Source organism: Triturus cristatus, chromosome 3_2 (genome assembly GCF_964204655.1).
Source record: "Triturus cristatus chromosome 3_2, aTriCri1.1, whole genome shotgun sequence".
In the NCBI taxonomy this organism is placed as follows: Eukaryota; Metazoa; Chordata; class Amphibia; order Caudata; family Salamandridae; genus Triturus; species Triturus cristatus.
In genome coordinates this window covers 143,971,801-143,987,916 of record NC_140584.1, presented here as the reverse complement: position 1 = coordinate 143,987,916, position 16,116 = coordinate 143,971,801, and positions in this window count along the sequence as shown.

Here is a 16,116-nt window from a genome sequence, read left to right as displayed (position 1 = left end):
TCATGTGTAATGAAATTCCTACTTATCCTCAAGAAAATAATAATGCGTGCGAAGAATTGATTAAATATAATGTAATCTAGTTGTTTTCTCGTCGGATGTTGAAGGGTTTCATTCTGAAATTTATCATTTGCACATGTGAAATGGTGCTGCAGAGCAATATTGAGTGTAAACGACACCAAACCTTCAGATCATAATCTTCATAAATGTACTAATGTCAAACACTTGAAACAATATTAATATTTCATGATTAGAAAATAATGTACATGTTGGTACTTTGAAAATGTAGTAACGTGTCAAAGTTACGTCTGAGTTTTACAACCCAACTAATGATACATTATGAGTGGTTATATTTTGAGAGGATTATTAGAATATTGGTTTCCTCTATGAAAAACACGTTTCTAATACTTTATATTCTGCAATGATCTTGATTTGACTTTAAAGTAGGCCTATGTTTTCTCATTGTGCCTTGTCTCACACTTGTGAGAAGTTTTTCCAAACTTACAATGTGAAGCAAAACTGTGTCTTACTAGAAGAGTTCTCAATTACTTACAAGGACTGATTGCAACAAAGTTAATACTTTGGGACCATTTTTTGATGGGAAATTGTGTTCTTGAACTACCTCCTGTGCCTGTCACTAAAGGATCGTTGTTTAGAAGTTTACACATACTGGATGATCTGACAATTTACCTGATCTGTACCACCTCTTTCTAAATTATGTGTCTTTCTTTATGCCGCATGACAATTATCTTATATGAAGTGACCAATGCACTGAGTGGTCTGACATACTGATGTGTACAAGGAGATGTTACCCCAGAACTAGAGGATCATATCCTACTTTGATTTGATGTCATTGATTTATTTTCCTTCACCTGTCCATTGGGAGCCTTTTAGCAGACTCTATTTGGTTTTCTATCAGACTGACACGCACGCTATGAGTGTCAATCTTGGACTCTATTTCGATGGGACACTGCTCATGAGCTGTTGTGGGCAGCCTTTGCTGAACTTTCAGAAGCACTTTATCACTTTATGATAAGCCTAAACTAGACTGTTCTGTATTCGTTTGCTCCTAAATATCTATTAAGGATGTATTTGCCCTTTAAAATACCTTTGATAAAATTTTACTTTAACTAAACCATAGACTCTGCTTTATCATGACTTAAGTTGATTGTGCATTCCAATTCCTTCATTAATGACAGGGAGAGATCAGCACAGATAAATCTCCAAAAAATCAGGTACTAATGTTATTGTTCTGTATTGCCTTAACAGAATTATTGCTTCGCATGATTCTACCCTGACTAAGGGGTCTATTAGGATGGCGGTCGCAAAATCTCCCCGAACACCATGGTAGTGGGAAAAGACCGACCGCAAGGACCGCAGCATAACTGCCGGTCCAATTAGGATGCTCCGCTGTCAAAATCCGACCGCGGTGATCGGATTCTGCCGATTAACATTGCAGCGGTTGCTGCCACCAGTAGCACTGCCGCGGTGTGAAAAAAAGCATGTCATGCATGTCACTGCACTGCATGGCAGGCACTGCACAGTGCCTGCCACCTTTACAGGGACATGTAGAGGGGGACCATGGCTACCCCCGTGCACCCACACCCCCCCCAAAACATTGGGCCCCAGGAGACATTCTCCGCATGCCTTTCCATGGTGGTTCCACCACCGCGGAAAGGCTTTCTACCGCCGGCATCATAATCATGCCAGCGGTGCTTGGCCCTGATCCGCAACAATTGTAGTGGTCCAGCTCCGCCTGCCAGGCAAGTGGGCGGACTGCAACAGGTGGAAAAGTGGCGGGCGGAAAATCACACCACGGCGGTCACGACCGTGATGCTAATCGGACCGGCGGTTTTCAGGGTTGCGATCGCGGGTGGATGTCCACCGGCCCGGCGGCAGCCATCCACCCGCCATCCTAATAGACCCCTAAATTTCTCAGGAGTGTCAAACTAGCAGTGATAATTCTTTAATTGTATAGTCTGGGTTTAAGAGTTATATTCATGAATGTAATTACTGGTTTGTACATTAGTTGTCCAATTCCTTGTCCTCATTGGATAGCCAGAGTTTGGATTCCCTGTGTGCAACCCCTCTTTGGCACAAAGCAAGGTCTATCGAAGGACCAAATGAGTGATGTAGAGATTAGAGGAACAAGAACACCAAATTGATTGTGTTTCCTAAAAAAAGGGGACTAGTATCCGCTGGCATCATACTCACCTGCATGTGGAAGAACCAAAAACTTTACTAGATCAGTTTTTCTAAATATATCTATGTTTACATGAATTATATTTAAAAAATATTGCTATTTTGCTTTTTTTAGCCTGTGGGTTTCGATTACAAGTGAAAGGAACAAGTACCTCAATTTCATTTTATGTAATATCTATAAAATGCATTGTTCACCAACACAAGGAATATTGGGTGGGGGAGAACAGGCCTAATCAGATACAAAGAAGGCTAAAAAGACAAACTGAAAAACCTAAAGCCACCTTCAAAAAGCTAGCAAAATAGAAAACATCCTGAGAGTTTTCCCGAACACTAGATATCTCTAAGGCAATGGAGCTGAAAACATAGGTCAGTCTAAAACCTATGAGCCACACGTGGAAATGTTTTGTAATGGTTGCAAAACACTGAATCAGAGTTTTCAGCCATAAAAACAGTTTTTTATATGTACCAATCCCATTTGAGGATTCATTAAAGTTTACCGATCTTCTAAAACGGTGGTGCAACTGGATACCAATTCAGTATTTGGAAATGTCGTGCTGTGGTTGTTCCTATCCCTTCCAAATACCAAATCTGCATCTAAGATATCCATGATTAGCAACTGTAAATTAGGTTGCAATCCATATAAAGGTTACTGACTTGTAAGTTGGAGTGGTAATTCATTTTCAAAGGTGACCAAAGGTGACCAAAGGCAACTGTAAGTGAAAATTTAAAAGTTTGTTATTTTTTAAGCAGCACTGATTCGGGAAGACGGTCTGCTTAAAAACAAAAGAAACATTATTTAAAATCATCTGCAGCCATAGTGCTCTGCTGACGCTTGAAGGTCACCATCCCTCTGATTTTGTCAAATTGAAGTAACTCACAATGTGTGACCTTTTTACATAAATATTAATGTTAATTTGTTTTTGTACAATTTTGTACAATTTTGTTTTTTTAAAACATATAGGGCCTCATGTAGGTAGCCAAATACCGGTCGGTAACGGCCGATATTCGGTAAATATGCCGTCACCGACCGGTATTCAGACAAGTGAGATGTAGGAGTCCAAAAACCACTTTTCGGTAAATATGAGGCGGTAAATACCGATTCATATTTACCGAATTCCAAAATACCGAATCAGATTTACCGAATACATAATTAACGATTCGGTAAACATGAAGTGGTAAATATGAAGTGGTAAAAATTAAAATGACATGTAGGAGCACTCGGTAATTAAGAAATCCAGGAAAATCGGTAAATAAGAGTCGGTAATTAACACGGATTGAAAGCAGGTGGTAACCATCAACAGTGCAGATAAGCAATCCCAAAATGCAACAGCGTGGACAACATGGCCGCTATGTACGTCATTGCAAGGCGCCTACGTCTACAGGCAGCAGGACTGAGGGTGTGGCGACGGGAGGAACAAATCTACAGACAGCGCATCACACTATTCCAGCTGACTGATGCAGAGATACATGAGAGGTACAGGCTACACCCCGAAACCATCATGGACTTAATCAGGGACCTACACCCACTCCTGGACCATCCAATAAGAAGGGCGCACGCCATACCCCCACATGTGCAGGTGCTCTGCAGCCTACATCTGTTGGCATCCGGCAGTTATCAGGTGGTGACAGCTGCGGTGGGTGGGGTATCCCAGAGTTGCCTGTCACGTTTCTTCAGGAAGTTCCTGGATGCCATGATGCAGAGAATGCACCACTACATAAGCTTCCCAAACACACAGGCTGCACTGCAGAAAACAAAAACAGACTTTTATCACATGGCACAGTTCCCCCATGTCATCGGCTGTATTGATGGTACACACATCCCAATCTGTCCACCAGCTGACACAGAGCACATCTACAGGAACAGGAAGTCCACCCACTCCATCAATGTGCAGGTGATCTGTGATGCAGGGAACATCATCACAGATATTGTTGCAAAGTTCCCTGGGAGCACCCACGACTCTTACATCTTCCAGAATAGTGGGATCTACACACGACTGAGTGCCGGAGAATTCGGAGAGGGATACCTGCTAGGTAAGTAACAGTGACGCCCCTTGAAACCTGCAAATCATAGTGTATAGAGGCATGTTACTGATGGTTCCCTCTTACTCATCCATGCGACAGTGCATATGCATGCCGTTCATTCATCCTCACTCCCTACCTACACCCAGCAACCCAGAGTGAGAGACGATACAACGTGGCACACAAAACAACACGCAATGTGGTGGAGCGCACGTTTGGACTACTGAAGAGCAGGTTCCGCTGCCTGCACAAGAGCGGAGGCGCACGCCAGTACAAACCCATCACCTGCTGCAAGATTATTGCCACTTGTGCAATGCTGCACAACCTTGCCACGAAAAAAGGTACAGATGTGGAACTAACATATTTTGAGGACAACGAGGATGAGTCAGGCCAGCCAGAGGGCAACGCAGCTAGAGTGCCAACTGCAATCGATGGGAGAGAGAGACGGGCAGAGATCACATGCAACTATTTCTGAGTAAGTGAGGGGACACAGCGAGTTGTGAGAAGTCATGACGTAGTTTTAATGTGGCACCACGCCATGAACACATGAACAGGCCAATCTGGCAATATACCATCTATACAAGGAGTATGTCCAGGGTTACGTCACCCAATGGGAAGTGGCTAAGCTGGGCTACATCAATGTTTGCGCATACGCGCTGCAGTGGTGGATTGCACGGCCTGTGCATCCTCACTAGAGCCAACCCCAAGCCGCCTGCTGCTCCTGCGTCCTTCTGGGACGGGGGGTGTGATGCTGCTGCTGGTGTCGATGCTCTCCGCAGCATCCCCTGCAGCAGTTGTCGACGCCTGACTAGTCAATAGCACCCCTAGTGCACTTGTCACCTGCACCATCCCCCGAGACAGGTCGCTGCAGCACTGTGTTAGGCCCTCCTGCATCGTCACAGAGCGCCGGCACAGTAGAGAAGTCGCAGTTGCCAGATGGTTGAGTGCCCTGCTGGTAGTGTCCCTTCTCTGGCGTTCCCGGCGCCGTGCTTCGATGTCAGCATCTAATTTGCTGCACAACTGCTGGATTGACTGGGACATGTCCCGAATGCCCGCAGCCATGCCGCTAATGTTACTGTCCATGTTGACTAATGTTGTCCTCATCACCCGCATGTGCCTCTGGACTGACATGACTGCCTTTGATTGCAGGCGCTGTTGCTTCAACATTTGGCCCTCGAGACCCAAGAAGACACCATGGCCGTCAGTGGGTGCTGGTGGACTCTGGACACGCGACCTGCGGCGCCCTCTTGCTCCCGTCTGTGCTGCCTGTGAGGTGTGGGGCACAGTGGCATGGCTCCCTTCCTGGGGCCCGGTGCGGTCTTCTGGGCCCATGCTGTCGTCTGACGAGGTGTCTAAGGCTCGTAGCCTGGCTGCTGGACGCCTCCTCATTCTCACACCTGCAAGCGGAGATGTGGCCGGTGATTCGAACATGAGTGGCGATGCTGGCTCTGGTTGTGGTGATGCTGGCTCTCGGTGAGGTGATGCTGGCTCTGGGTGCGGCGAGGCTGGCTGTGTTGGTGGTGCGGCTGCCAGTGGGCCTGCTCCCTGGTCTGAACTTGTGCTGGCTAGAGGTGATATTTGTGGCCGGTGTGCCGTCTCTCCTGCAGCATGCCCTGTCCTGCATGATGTCACATCTGTGGACAGAAATACAACATTGGCTCAGTGTCCCCGAAGGGCTGCATTGCAAGCGTCACAATAAAACATTTCACATTCCAATATGTCCTCTGTCTCCTTGTGCCTCGAGTGCGTGACATGCCTTGTTGCCCTGTAACATTTACGTCATGGTTAGTGTTGCCCTGACTACATCTCCCGGAATGCATTGCCTGTCTGCACTGACACGTGTGGACTGCAGTGTGATTCTCGTTTCACAATGGGGGATGTGGGATAGGGGTAGGGGGGGCTACATTGCTGTGCTTTCGTCTTACCTTGGTGTGTTGCGGCTCTGCCAGAGCTGTCGGCGTCCCCAAGACCCACGACGCTCTCCTGCTCGATTGTGGCCGCCACCAGCTCTTCCAGTTCGGTGAGGGCAGGTGCCCTGTTGGTTCCACCTCCGGTCTGGCTGGCCTCCTTCTGGATGTCGCCCATCTTCCTCTTGGTTACAATCCTCAGGTCATACCAGCGCTTTTTGAGGACCTCAATGTCCCTGTGGGTCACTCCCACAGCATTGACCTGCGCCTGGATGGCCAGCCATATGTTGCGCTTTTCAGCCTCAGGCACTTGCAGGGATTGCCTTCCAAACAGCTTCTGGTGCTGCTTCACCACCTCCTCCACCAGCACCTGGAGTTCCTTGGGGCTAAATTTCAGCTTCCTCCTCCTTTCCCCTCCGTCTCTCTGTGTTCTCTGGCTGGACATGCTGTTCGTTTACCCGCTCGCACATGCAACGGCTCCCTGCCTCTCCTCTGCACTCCAAGCCTCTCCAGGGTCGGCTAATTATGTACACCTGCCTGGGTGTGGCCACTTCGGCTAATTATGTACACCTGCCTGGGTGTGGGCACTTCCTGGTTGGGTGGGCTGTCGTTGCACAGGATTAGCTGTTTCGTCAAGTCATGTGATTTTATTTACCGAATCCGTACATACCGATTCGGTATTTTCCGATTCGGTAAATACCACCTCGGTATTTTCCGATTCGGTAAATACCACCTCGGTATTTTCAGATTCGGTAAATACCACCTCGGTATTTACCGATTCGGTGAATTCCGATTCGTAATTACCGAATGTTACCGAATCGGTAACTGTTACCGAATTTTTACCTACATATAACTTACCGATTCTAATTTACCGATTCGGTACGGCTCGGTATTTAAGAACCGGTAAAATTTATTTACCTACATGAGGCCCATAGAGACCAATTGCCAACATATTTTGTAGACTTAATTATTGCATAGGTGGTGAAAAGTTGAGTTTTTGCACCATAAAGTAATTAATCAGCACTCATAGAAAGAAGAAAATGTATCTAAGGATTGGTTTTCACTTCCTGCACAAAAACAATCCTGTTTGTAATGCAGGCAACCTTCTGCTACGGTGCAAGAATGCCTTCGTTGGCACTAGGCCGCACACAGTGTGCCAACGCAAGGAGAGAGCAGAAATGATACATATCTTTGTGTGGTTGGAGCATTTCTGCCTGCTCCCTTTCATGCAACACAGCACAGTAACTTACTTGCTGTCCTGTGTTGCATGATAGTTTAGTAAATATGCCGCCCAAAAACTACAAAAATCTGAAAAGGAAAGGTCTGAAGCATACATTTCCATACCACAACACAACTTCTACTGATCTTACTTTTTTATCCAAATGCTCACTGAAAAAAACCAAAAACTTGTGAGATTCTCTCAGTAGACTTTTGTGAGCATAAAATCTCTCTTTGCAAGTCATTTTCTGTGTAAACCAATCTCCCACTGATATCTTGTAAGACTTTTTTCTCAGTGATGCGTGCAAGGGTAATAACGTTTTTTTAAATCACATGATGCAAAATTGTGAGAAATCGCTTTGAATTTCGCTTAATGGAACATTACAGAATTTAGCTCAGGTATCTAATTCTAGCATATCTAATGTTATCTAATGAAATGTTATTGAAAATAGTTCTTATTTAATATACATCTCAGACTTTTGTAACACTAACACACGTTTTGGAGCAGCAGTACAATGTACATTATTAAATACACGACTAGCTTGTCTAAGAAAGGCAATAGAGGGGCATAGATAAATCTGGGAAATTTGGAAAACTTTGCTTTCGTGAAGCTTCTCCATCAACAATCCTCACAACTGAGTGGCTGGTCTCCAGTCCTATAATGCACCAACTATGGAGGACAGACATCTTGTAACTTGAAAGCAGCTTAGACATGAAGGAGTGGCAGTTGCATTGCTTAATTTAAGCCTGTGGTTTCTGGTACTCGGCACTGACACTTAATTGTCAATAGCAGCACTTCTAGTAGTCTGCCACATGGTGGCACTGCTTGTCTAATTTAGAGATGAGCACAACAACAGTTCTTTATTATTTCAACATACATTAAAAATTACAAATACCTGCAGCCTAAGCCATTCTTATAGTTTTGGGGACACAGGTTAGTCTGAAAATGTCACTTGTAGTAGTGTAATGCCAATTAGTTGTGTTAGTACTGTCATTTGCAGCGTTAGCTGGAGCAATAGGTGGTGCAAGCTGTGGCGGTCAATTGATGAGGGCCCTGGCACTTATTAATTTACAAATTAAGCACTGCCCACAGATGACGAGGCATGATATATGACTGGCCGGTGGTTGGAGCTTGAGCTCCATTATGGTGCCCTCATGGACCTTGATGGTTGATATAAGGGTATCTTGGCAGGACTACACTAGGTAAAGCTGAAGCAGGGGACATCTCTGGATCATCGACTGTGATGGAGAGGGGCTGTAGTCCAACTGCAGCCTGTCTTCATATCTTGAATCTTTGCAAGATTGGCACACTTCAAGTTTCTCAATATATACCACCCCATTATTAGACACCTCAAATTCAAACTCAACACAGACAGAAAGTTCCCCATCATGGGCACCCAGGCATACAGACCACCGGGACCATTCCCGGCCTTCTACAAGGACATCCCCGACTTCCTAGCCCCCCTGGTCATCCGCTTCGAGAACTTCATCTTCCTTGGAGACCTCAATTTCCACTTCGATGGCCAAAGCGACGTCAACATGGCAAACTTAATAGAGAGCATGAATAAACTTGGGCTCACTTAAATCCTCACCAACCCCACACACATAGCTGGATACACTCTGGACCAATCATCACAGCCAGCAACGGAATCAAATACAGCCATTTCTCAGGGATCACTTGGTCTGACCACTCAATCGTCCACTTCTCCATTTCCACCACTTCCAACATAAGGGTGGGCGGAGCTCACAGAGTTCAACTCCGTGGATTTCCATGTAGGTAGCTGGAAACTCTGTGGGATTTCATAGCCCACCCGTGGAGTCACTGTAATACCTTTTGAATGGCACAGGATAGGGGAGATTTAACTTTATTTACACACAGCTGGCATCATCCAGAAGCGCAGCAGATGGCAGTCCAGCAGGGAACCAGTGGCTGCAGTGGTGCAGCTACCTCTGTTGGCCCCAACACCTCCCACTAGCCGACGCTGAGGGGCACTTACAGCATTTACTGCAGCGCTTCTTTCAGCACCTCTGGCCGATCAATCTGCTGAAGTTGCTTTGAGTTTCTAGCTGGTGGTAGCTTGGGGCACAGCCTTCCTGGCAAAATCCTGCGGAAGAGAAGGCTTGAGAGCAGCAGTGAGTGGCCATGGCTGCAATCGTGCATGAGGAGTAACGCATTACCAAGTTGTGACATCAATTCCTATCGTAGCTGCACTTATTGGCTGAGCCGCGGACGTCGAAGCTCTGCAATGATTTTGCTCTGATTGTAAAAAAGAACCCTTGGACCCTATAAGAATCTCAGTGCCCCAGGGGCACCAATAGATTGCACAAGCAGTCGCTGATTGATGCCCCGATTACTTACCGGTAATCTTCATTACTCCGAGTTAGTCTTCCTCGCCACATGACTAACGAAGTGAGCTTCAGCTCCACCACAGAACCCTCCAAAGCAAAAGTTAGCCTCCCATGCCTCCCATCCCTTCCCAATATGGCCGACCCCTACCCCCATGGACACTACAAGAGGCGGGCCGGCCCACCCCCAAAGCCTGAAACTACCAAGCCAAACATGAAGGCGATAGCCAGACAGGGAGGGAGGGACGGGAACTCATTTGGCGAGGAAGACTAACTCGGAGTAATGAAGATTACCGGTAAGTAATCGGGCATTACCTCCTCGTTAGTCATCCTCGCCACATGACTAACGAAGTGAGCACATACCCAAGCCAAACGGCTTCATGGTATACAACAAAACACCACCAAGGCGCGAAAAGGTAAACAAAACAACTTTATTCCAACGTGTAATGAAAACCACAAAAGAACAAAGCCCAAGAAGGACATTCAAGGGGTGGCAGAACCAGCACTCAGGACAGCCCCCGCAAAATCCCCAGGAAGAGAGCCCCCCAGGACCACCTGGTAGTGCTCCATGAACATGTGGGGAGAGGACCACGTAGCCGCCCGGCAAATCTCCTCAGTGGACACACCCTTAAACGAGGCCCAAGACACCGAGACACCCCGGGTGGAACGCCCCTGGACAGACCCCGGGAGGTCAGACCCCTGGGAGCTGTAAGCCAGCAGGATAGCCTGCTTCAGCCAGCGACTGAGAGTGGAAACGGAAGGCTTGTGCCCCGACCGCACCGGGCCAAAGGTCACAAACAAGCTATCACACTGACAAAAGGAGGCGGTGCGATCCAAGTAGATCTCCACCGCCCAACGGACATCCAACAAGGACAGGAGAACACTCACCGAGGGGGAAAAGGAAGGCAAGGAAACCTCACGAGAGCGGTTAGCCAAGGAGGGAATCTTAGGCAGAAACCGGGGATCATGGCGCAGGACCAGCCGGTCCGGCAGGACCCTCAAGAAGGGGGGAGACCGAAGAAAGGACCCCAGTTCGCCCATGCGTCCGGCTGAGACAATGACGACCAAGAAAACCACCTTGAAGGTGAGGAACTTTGGATTCACCGACTGAAGCGGCTCAAAGGGGGGACCCTCCAGAGCCCGAAGGACCAAGGGAAGGTCCCAAGGAGGAGAGAGGCAAACAGCCCTAGGCCGCCTCAGAGAAAAGCTGCGCAGCAAGCGGGCCACCAAGGAATCTAGGAGGTCCAGGTCAGGACTGCGGAAGACCCGCAGGGCAGCCCACTGAGCCCTAAGAGTGGAGGTAGCCAACCCCAGGGAAAAACCCTCCGCCAAGAAATCCAGAACCCTCATGGGATCCACCGATACCGGGTCAGAACCCAGCAAGCCGCACCAATGGGAAAAAGAGGACCAGTGCCAGGAATAGGACAACAAGGTCGAAGACTGCCGGGACCCCTGCAATAAAGCAACCACCCCCGGGGAACACCCCTGGGCCAACAAGGTCACCCTCTCAACAGCCAAGCCTGCAGATGGAGCCGGCGCAACACCGCCCCGGGCAGAGGAGGGTCCCGCAAGGGGAACGGGTGATCTGGAATCGGCCAGCAAGACCGAATCGCCAGCTCGCCCAGGAGAGGATACCAGGAGCGGCGCACCCAACCGGGAACCACCAAGAGCACCAGGGCCCGGTCCAAACGGATCTTGCAAAGGACCCGAGGAATCAAGGGAAACGGAGGGAAGGCATAAAGGAGACCCCGAGGCCACAGGAAGGACAGAGCATCCACCCTCCAGACCCCCGGACACGGATGGAGAGCGCAGAAGCAGGGCAGGAGGGCATTGTCCGACTCCGCGAACAAGTCCACCCGGGGAAGGCCAAACAGGCCCACCAGATGGCGAAAGACCGACGGCGACAGGGAGAGGGCACTCAAAGGCGCAAACACCCGACTGAGATGGTCCGCCACCACATTCTCCGACCCCGGGAGATAGACAGCCCTGATCGACAAGACCGCACCCTCCGCCCAGGACAACAGTTCCCGGGACAGCAACCACAGGGAGCGCACCCGGCAACCCCCCTGGTGGTTGATGTAACACCTCACCACCTGGTTATCTGTCCGAACCAAAACATGATGACCCTGGAGGGAGGGAGCAAAATCCCGGCAAGCCAGCAGGACCGCCTTCAACTCGCGGTAGTTGGAGGAGCAGCGGGACAGAAGAGGACCCCACTGACCCTGAACCGACCGGGACCCCAAGGTCGCCCCCCAGCCCAGGTGACTGGCATCGGTCATGACAACCCGGGATGGGGAGACCAGAAAGGGAAGACCCTCCGAGAGATGGGACGCCACAAGCCACCAGCCCAGGTCGGACCGGATCTGGGGAGACACCAGAACCGCGGCTTCGTAGTCCTCGGAGCGGGGGTCCCAAAGTGATAGGAGGTGATTGACCAAGGGGTACAGGTGAAGGCGAGCCCAGGGGAGAACATTGATGGTTGCAGACATCAACCCCTGAACCCTCAACCACAGACTCACAGGAGCAGAATCCCACCCCAGAAGAGCCCCCAGATCCCGCCACAAGACACTGCGGCGTGCCAGGGGCAAGAACACCTTCCCCTGAAGCATGTCCAACCGGCCCCCAATGAAGATCAAGTCCTGGGTGGGTTCGAGGTGGGATTTTCGGAGGTTGATCAGGAAGCCGTGGGCAGACAGGACATCGCAGACCCTCCGGACGTGAAGCCTCCCCTTCGAAAAAGAAGAAGCAGAGATTAACCAGTCATCCAGGTAGGGAAAGACCCTGACACCCTCCCGGTGAAGAACGCCCACCAATGGCGCCAGGACCTTGGTGAATACCCTCGGGGCAGAAGACAAACCAAAAGGGAGTAGCTGGATTTGGAAGTGGCAGGAACCCACACAGAACCGGAGGAAGGGCTGAGAAGACAGGTGAACCGGCACATGGAGGTAGGCATCCAACAGATCCAGGGAAGCCACCACCTCCCCCTGGACCAGCAGCGGCAGAATCTCCTGCAGAGAAAGTATTTTCAATGTAGCGCGAGGAATGAATGAATTCACCCGTTTCAAGTCCAAAACAGGCCGAAAATCCCCAGACACCTTCCTTACCAGTAACAGAATGGAGTACACGCCGAGGCCCCGCTGCGATGGGGGAACAGGCCGGATGGCCCCCTTCACAAGCAGGTCCTGGATGCCAGCGAGCAAGGCCGCCTGTTTGTCCAGAGAGGAAGGCAGCGGGGTAGCGCGGAAGGCGCCCGGAGGAGGAGAACTGAAGGAGATGGTGAGACCCTCCCTCACGATCCGAAGAACCCAAAGGTCCGTGACAGAGGACTCCCAAGCTGGAAGGAAGTGGCGGAGACGGCCGCCCACCGGGAGCCCACCCGGCGGGGCCAGAAGGTAGTCAGGACTTGGGGGCGGGGGCGGAAGCAGCAGGCTGAGACCGGGATTTTGAGAAGAAGGGAGCGCCACGGCCACGACCCCTACCTCGAAAGGGCGCACTCCCCCTGGGAGCGGAAGAGGTGGAAAACGCCCTCTTGGGACCCGGAAAGCGGGCCCTGGACGAACGAAGGGGGGTCAGCAGTTTCCGGTCCTCAGCCGACTCTTTGATCATGTCCTCCAGGGAAGACCCGAAAAGCTTCGGTCCGGAAAAGGGAATCCTCATCAGCAAGGCTTTCTGGGCAGCCTCAGCCTTCCAGTTGCGCAACCAAATCTGGCGCCTGGCCTGAATAGCAGCGCCCCCAGCAGCAGCAGAAGCCCCCAAGGTGTCGAAAGAAATGTCAGACAGGAGACGAGTCTGCTGTTCCATAAGCGCCAGGGTAGGCACCACATCCGCCCCCTGGTCCATCAGTTCCGCCAAGGACTGGAAATCCTTCAACAAGGACTGCACCGTGTAAGACAGGTAGGCAGAGGCACGAATGGAAAAATTGGCGGCCGAATATAACGTCCTCGCTTGGAGAGGAGGGACCTTGCCGCGAGCGCTGCGCAAAAGCAGCCGCCACCGCAGCCTGAATCATCCCCTGAATAGATTGCAGGGTGATCGCCTCAGGAGGAACCTGGGGGGGAGGGTCCTCCCCAACCGGGACATCACCATGTTCCATGACAAAACACAAGCAAGGACGCGAGTACAGCCAGGACACCAGAACAGTGAAACGAAACTGAAAAACTCCCGCTCCTAAATAGCAGAGAAGAAGGCGGGAGAAAACACCTGAGAGAACCAGCGCGGGACCAGTGCCCACTTGGCCGCATCCTCCACCCGCCTGTCAACAGGGTCCGAGGGCGAGGCATCCTCGGAAATGATGGAACCCTGCGAGGAAAGCCCCGCCATCAGAGATTCCACCTTGACAGAGGAAGGGTACTCCTTGGCAAAGTCCTGGATGGCATAGCGCTTCGCCAGGTACCTCGGGAAGGCCTGCTTGTCAACCTCCAACCATTCTCCCTCCAACACCTTTCTCACGGAGGAATGAAGAGGCAGAGACTCCGGTACCTTACGCTGATACTGTAAGAAAAAATCCTCCGAAAGGTCCGAAGCCGCCGGAGCCGGAAAAGCCAAGTTCTGCTTAATGTGAAGAAGAATATCACGCAACTACTGACCCTGCACATAGCGCCCCCGGAGATCCTCCTCCTCCCCCTCAGCGTCTGAAACAGAAGAGGGATCCAAGCGCCCCCGGGACAGGGAGCCGGGCCCCGGACAGGAAATTGACGATCGGAAGCCACGCCTAACAGACACGGCATGGGAAGACCCAAGCAGGAAGGACCAGGGCAGAGACTCCGCCGAGACCAACACCATCGTGCCCCTGAAACCGGAGATTTAAACACCCGGAAGGCAGGTAAGCCAGGCTCCCCAGCCGCCACCCGCCATGGCACCCGGACGGGAAGGCGGGCGGCGGCAGCACATAGACCCGTACTGCGTTCACGGGTCGAACCCTGCAGACTCGCCACCTGCCCCCGCGCCGAAACGGGAGGTGCAATGTAACCAGTATGCAAAGCCCCCGCCCGAGTCAGAGACCGGCGGGCGAAAAAACATACGGACATCGCCGCACAGCCGCCGCCTGCACCTAGGCAATGAAAGGCGGCGGCGGAGACAACGGGAACGGAACCCGCATGCAAGTCCGTGAATACGCCTCCAGAAGGGGGGAACATCCCAGCGAGCCCCCACACTTGAGAAGAGACATATAAAAAGTCCGCCCCCCCCTGACAAACCCACAGCACGCTAAAGCAGAGCCTAACCGGCTCGAAGGCGAAATATAACAAAAAACGCCCCCAAACATACCGGGGGCCAAAAGCAGGGGAACAAACAGAGTCCAAGCCCTAGGGTCTGCTAGAGCAGGACCTCCAACCCGAGACCCACGTACCTGCTACAGCAGGCACCACTTACCTGACGCGCTCTGGAGAGACGTGTGCAGAACAAAAAAAAAACAGGCTTTGGGGCTGGGCCGGCCCGCCTCTTGTAGTGTCCATGGGGGTAGGGGTCGGCCATATTGGGAAGGGATGGGAGGCATGGGAGGCTAACTTTTGTTTTGGAGGGTTCTGTGGTGGAGCTGAAGCTCACTTCGTTAGTCATGTGGCGAGGATGACTAACGAGGAGGTAATCACCATCCCTGCTGCAAGACCGTGAAGTGGCATGTACAAGTGCAGTGTGGAGTACACTGGACTGCAGCAGGAGAATCCAGTGAAAGGTATGGTGTGACGTCTCAGTTGTTGTTTTCTGGTGCCAGCTCTCCCACTCCGCACACTGCTGCCCAGAGCAGTGAGCTGAGGCCCACTTTTAACAGGGAGCCCTTTCACCTCTCTTTCTTTTTTGTAATCCTTGCAAAGACTCCAGTTTTAGCTTTTTCTTTAAAGGCTTTCGGATTATTCATAATGAATCAACAGCACCATTTAATACTGATTTCCAAGTGGTTGTTTTTCTTTCTCTTTACTGTAGCTTTGCTGTCATTTCTGCAGCAGCGTGGCATGTTGATGATTCACAGCATTTGTCATAAAAAAAGACTCAGCATACCATCTTCGAAAAAACATCCAAAGCTTGATTATTTAATTTATCATACAAGAAGGGCCAAGAGAGTGGCTATTAATAAGCAAAACCTAGTGGTGGGCGGCCGCACCGGTAAACTCCGCCAGGCGGCGGAGCAGAGTTTTTTTTGCTGAACTCTGCACTCCAAGCAGAGCACGGAGTTGGCAAATCTCTCAGAACTCCCCTGGTAGAGCGGAGTTTGCCATCCACCCTTACTCCAACACTGCCGCCGAACAGATGAGCACCGCACATAGGAGTTGGAGCAAGGTAATGGAAAAATCAATGGACCAACACCCTCAACACCTCTGCTCCATGCACCACTGCCGACCTCAAGGGGGCCATCAAAATTGTTAACACCTGGATCACTGAATGCACCGACATAGTTGCACCTCTCAAACCTGCAAACAAGTCAGGCCTTACA